At 45.5% G+C, this 6000-nt stretch overlaps 1 long non-coding RNA gene across 1 annotated transcript in view; it reads left to right on the forward strand.

Moving 5' to 3' along the window:
* LOC139827561 (uncharacterized) overlaps nucleotides 1-3475 on the forward strand; it is a 77923-nt gene extending 74448 nt beyond the window's left edge. Inside the window, exon 6 of the long non-coding RNA XR_011738312.1 lies at nucleotides 1288-3475. This is a non-coding gene — a long non-coding RNA (uncharacterized lncRNA). The remainder of the gene's footprint in view (nucleotides 1-1287) is intronic.
* The last annotated feature ends 2525 nt before the right edge of the window (nucleotides 3476-6000 follow it).

Raw genomic sequence — 6000 nt, forward strand, 5'->3', positions numbered from 1 at the left:
TCTCAGACTTTATCCCCATTGCCAGTATCTGACCTAGCTTGAAGTGAGGGAGTGTCTTGTGGAGATAGCTGAGCTGGGCTGAAGAAGTTTAGCTGCCAGAAGTAGTTTACCCACAGCAGTGCAATTTTCAGAGCTCTATACCTGCCTGCTGCCGTATCTGCCTTGTCCTGTGTCAAGTCCTGTTTAAAGCTCTGTCTCACACTGTCGGTGCAGCAAAGGCTCTCGCAGCGATCCTGGCTTCTCTGCAGCTGCCTGCTGAGGCTCAAGGACCTAAATGCCAGAGTCTGGGTAGAGCCTGGGATTTGGGAGCTGGAGTAACATTGGTGCTTTTAAAAACTTTGTGGGGTTGAACCCACATTCACTATTAGCACTGTTAAATGCTTTCCTGCTTTTCTCTGTCCCCTTGAACTCACATTGCAGCCCTAACCGACTATCGTGTTTTGTTTTTAATGACAGAGCAAAGGTGCCAAAATATTTCAGTAGCTCCCTTAGGAACATCTGCAACTTCTTTAGCTAGTATTTGCACAGCTGGTCATAACTTTATTTCATTTTTGAATCCTAATAGTAGCGAATCTGGGATCCTGAAGGAGAACAATAGCTAATTTCCCTTGTATCGGGTTTTAGAAGTTACAAAAAGCTACTCTAGCACCATTGAATAAATGTCCAGGAACAGAACTAAGGCTGAGTTTGTCATTGAAAAGCAAAGTTACTGAGCTCCAGACAGAGCTTACACCAGCCTTCAGACTTAAGATAAAGTTATGTTTGGAGCTGCCAGGATCAAAAAGTATAGATGACTCAAATGACAGAACTGCTTCTGCTACTGAGGTTCATGCTGCTGTTTAGCAGCAGAGCCATCTGATCACTGCCTCCAGTGCAGTTTCTTTCATCTTTGATGAAGATGGGAAGAGTAAAATCTCATACCTCTAATGTGATACCAAGGTCTAGGAACAGGAATTAGGTCTGGGAGTTTGCACTTCCACTCAGCAAAAATGCTTCAGACTTTTAATTGCAGCTCAGATTTACTACCTGCTAGCTATGCTTAGTTGGTCTAACAATGAAAATAAGACAAAGGCATTTCATCATCGTATCAACCTATTATATCACTCATAATCTTTGTGCTGCATGTCTTCACTCCCTATACTGAGCTAGCAAAGTATGAAAAAAACAAAAAGCATGCTGCAAAGCTTCCAGTTTTATTTAACCATAACAAATCCATTAAAACCAAAGAGGTTTTAAACTGACCTCTTCACCCAAATGTTTTTTGTTTTTTTTTTTTTCCTCCTACAGTGGCATAGCCTTCAACTTCTGCTGGTCTGGAGTCCATACCTGACCTCGCACTCAGACCTGCAGCACCAGGTACCACTTCTGAGCGTGGCCCATCCCCCCACCCATGACAGCTGCACCCCGAGCCTGGCAGCAGCTAACAGGCTGCACCCTGTTTCCCAAGGGCAAAATGCTGCAGGGAGGCAGGTCTGCAGCCACAATTTGAACAAATATATGTGCGGCATTTGCAGGTCGAGAAGCAAAGAAATACTTCAGTGTATGTGTTTCCTCGGGACATCCCACCTCATCAGTGGTGTCTTCTGCTGGTGACACAGGCAAGCTACAAAGCAGCACTGGCAGTATCTGCTCTTGGGGAAGTCCTTGATGGTCTACCTTTTGGAGGAGCTGGAGCTGCCAGGTGAAGGATGCAGGTAGTGCAGGATGGTGTGACATGCTGCTTCCTGATGGCAGAAGACACAGTTTCCCCAAGACATTGCTTCCCACGTGCCATATCTGCAGGTGGACCCATGCCAGCATGCTCACACACTGATTAGATCTGACTGTGAGATTTCCCACAGCTCAGGGGAAATGGTGAGGTGGGATAGGTTCTGGGATTCTTGTTGGGGCTCATTCCCCATACAGGCAGGTATCTCTAGTGGGCTGGTATGGTCCTCCCCTGGGGGCAGAAGCCCCAATACCCCTCTCACTTTCACTGGGACCATGAGCTCATAACTCCCTCGGATACAGCATGATTTCTTTTGATGTACTTCTAAATGGGAAGGGAATATGGCTTGTCATTTTTTTCACATTCCCATGGACCCGCCCTCTCAAACTCAGCAGGAGCTTTGCTGTTAATTGCAATTCAAGCAGATACGTTGCTGAGTGCAGTAAAATCCAACAGAAATCTTTAAAACTCCCCAGATTACTTCCATTGCTACAGTTAATTTTTTGTCCATGACTTCTCTACGAAACCAGATACAACTAAAACACGCAATTCAAGAAGGCTTAGTGCCTTGACCTAAGTGCTAAGGTGTTGCATGAGCTGCCTGCCAGATACCACAGCCCCCGCTGTTACAGACAGGTAATTAAGGCACCACTTGTGAACTTTTGACACACACAGACTTAGGGCCTGATAGCACGGATGCCCTCAAGCAAGTCAAGGCAATTCCCCTATCATTATGAATCTAACGAGCACTGAACTCCAAACAGTCATTTAGAATAAGATGGCCTCAGCCCTCTTCATTTTAATCCTACCTGAAGGCACAGAGCTTGTCTGTGTGGGTGTATTGCTGGAGATGCCCGAGGGACCTGAGGGAGCTGCTGTGCTGGTGCAGTACTGCGCAGGGACACTTGCTTGGGTCCTGTGCAGATGTGTGTGCAGTGCCCACTTTGGGACCTTCCACAGAGGCGAAATGTGTGCTTTAGCACTTAAACACCACAGCAGGAGGTGTTTCTATCTCTGTGCCACAGCAAGCCCTCAAAAGTACTGCCAGGCTGTGATAGAGGAGCATGGCTAAGGACCAAGCCTGATGGTGTCATGGTTCCAGGTGTGTGGGTGGTGGGAGTTGTCCTAAAAATGTCTCCTGTCATCTTTCATAAGTGGAAAACGCAGGGGCTGGTCAACTAACCTCCCTTTCTCCTTGCTGTATTTGTGCATTCTGCATATTTTTTCCTCATACTCCATCTCAAGACACTTTCCCATCGGCTCATGCTGTTATGTCACTCTCCAGTGGGTGAACTCAGTCCGACCAAGAAATGCTGAAGGAAAATGAGATGCAGATGTGGTAACTGCATTAATATTCCCCTTCAATGCAGTTGCTGTTGGAGAGCTCAGACTGTTACTTTGACTTTGCTCCTCTGTGGAGTACACTTACATCAAAGTGTCAATCTCATCTGCCTTTCAGTTCAGCCTGCCTGCCCCTGTGGAACATCTCATTCAATGCGCTTGCGTCCTCACCAGTTGCCCTCCACGGGGATGACTCAGTCTTTAATGCAGCACATCTGGTGGGGACCACAGGGGACACTGGAACCTAAGAAGGACTTGGATCTGCTCTTCAGTTATGTCATGTCTGAGTAGTGCCTGCTTGTGTATTCTCAAAAAACCCAGATAAAAGAATATGAGAAGAGTAAAAAGGGTTTTTCTCCATAAATTAATACTGACCTCAAAGCTCCCATGGTGGAAAAACTGCTGTGTGATGCAATGCCAGTGAAATAAAAGCAACTCTAACTTCACAGAAAAAGCAGTGATATTCTGATTAATTGCTGTGTTTTCTGAGGTTTCAGTAAAAATGGCTGCTAATTATTTCTGTAACTTATGATGACTGTCTTAGCACATAACCCCTTCTTAACATCTATTTGGCAAACAGAAAAGGAAATATATCATACAATATTCCACTTGTAGGGCCAAGTTCTGTCATCTATCTGCTTGCAAAGCCTCTGTTGACTGCCTTGGGATTTCTCCTTGCAGAATGATGGCAGGACATGATCCAGACCCAATATAAATGTAACATATGAACAAGTATATCCTCAGATGGAGAAAACGTGTGTGGAATTTCCCTGTGCTATCATGTGCATACTTTATAGGCAACTGCATCCGCAATTATTGAAAAGAAGCACAGACGTCTGTGGTTAGACATCAATGACTATTGTGGGAGGGAGAAGAGGGAAACTGGAAGGCTTAGAATTTGTGCTTGATTGGTTTACTGAGAAATACAAGGCGAGAGAAATGAAAACAGTTTAGGATAGAAACGTAAGGAGGGGAAATTGGCACTGCTGGCAACACTGATGAAATATAATGTCCTTGCCAGAAGAATATAAATAATGGGTTTCCTGATAGAAAATGTTGATGAGGCCAGCAGGGGGGAGAGTCTGAGGAAAATGTATGCATGTGGAAACTGAGTTTTATTTTGGCGGTGACTGAAAATAACCATGAAGCCTGGAGCTTGTAAACCCAGGAATCTTGAAATTAATGATTTTCAAAGTTAACTGTTGGAGAGTGACAGCCCCATGAGGATCATCTGCTTTTCAGGTCTTGCATATCCTTGTGTAATGTACATCCTCAGACTCACTCCTGGCCATACAACATCTTGTGAAGCAGCAGTTAGCTGAGGTAGCAGTCCTCATTTAAACAGCAGTCGGGGAGGCTGCAGGAAGTGCTGATGGCAATGGGATATTTGGTTTCTGGCTCTGCTTTGGGTAGGTTTTACATTGCAGGCATCTCTGCACTACCTGATTGATGCCTTCCTTCAGTGTGTCACATACCACCACTGTCTGTCCTGTGCTATATTTTTATAGCCCTCTCTCCACAGGAAGGAATGTGTACCATATAGTACTATGTTTCAGTAGAGTTTCTTGCTTAAGTCTACACTATGGGACACACTGAAGCTCTGGAGGTCTCTTGTCTAAAGCCCTGCTCAGAGCAAGGTTAGCTTCACAAGGACATCAGGTGTTTCAGGGCCTTGCTCAGGCACATGCTGCATATCTCCAAGGATGGAGATTACACAACTTCCCTGGGCTGTAGGCCTGCTTCATCAAGTAGGATGATCCTTCTTTATAACTTTAAATGATTGGTGCTGATCCAGGTTTTAGGCCTTTGCAACAGAGAATGCTATTCATCGCCTTTGGGGCAGGTTTATGCTGCTTGAGTAGAAGCAGATGAAAGAAACTATTCTTGGCCTGACAGCAAAACTCAGTATCAGCCCCAAGAAACTTGATCTAAGGAGGCTTCCACAAAGGCGAGCCTTAGGCTACCTGGCAGAGAGAAAGAGGCTCCTGCAGGGAATTGTTCAGAGCACCTTTGTGAAGCCTCTCTTTGGAAATGCCCTCAAGAAGTGCTGGTCTATCTTCACTGATAACAGCAGGCATGTAGGAAGATTAGCTTCCTGTTTGCATCCTCTGTGCTTGAGCCTTTCCACCATTAAACCTGAAATCTGCACCCTTTTTCCTTCATCTGGACAGGAAACTAAGATCTGGAAAGGCAAGGGGGAGAATGGTGCTGCTGAAGGCCAGTGTTTCAACAGCTTGGATTTGTATACAGTAATAATAATGCTGATGATTCACCAGCCCTTCAGCCCCTCGTTCTGTGCGTAGGTTATTACTGTCCTTCAACAGACTTGCAAATTTGTTGAGATAGAGTGGTATTTGTGATCAACCACTGTTTTTCATCACCTGGGAGCGTGAAAGTCTCAGTCTTATAAGAGATCTCCCAGCCAAAATTCCAAACCAAATCTGCTGCTTTTATACCTGGTGGCTTTCTTCTACAATACAAATATATTGGTGGGTAAGATCTCAAAACAGTCCATCAGATGCATCCACACATGTCAAAGGAGTAGCAGACTGGTGACCAGTTAAAAGACTTGCTACACTGTGCCCTGGACCCCCACATAGTCAGGCCTTGATGGGTAGAAAAGTAGAGGGGTTCTAGGTGGGAAGGCTCCTAAAACCCATTCCTCAGTGCCAGGACCTGTAGTCTGAACGGTCAAGCAGCAATGACAGTAGATAAGGAAAGACAAAATATTAGTTCAGACCAAGCATGACTCCATCACTTCTTCACTACACCATAAAAAAACTCCAAAAAACAAAACAGAAGCTTCCCCAGCATTTTCCTTTAGCATGCAAGTGTGACACTCTGCTTTGGGACTGTCATCAGCTGAGGAGCCAGGCAGTGCAATGACCCAGGTGGTCTGCTGCCCGGCTATGGGTTAGGCCCCTCCATCGTGGGCAAGCTCCTGCAGGGGA

This window comes from Patagioenas fasciata, chromosome 3 (assembly GCF_037038585.1).
Source record: "Patagioenas fasciata isolate bPatFas1 chromosome 3, bPatFas1.hap1, whole genome shotgun sequence".
NCBI classification, from domain to species: Eukaryota; Metazoa; Chordata; class Aves; order Columbiformes; family Columbidae; genus Patagioenas; species Patagioenas fasciata.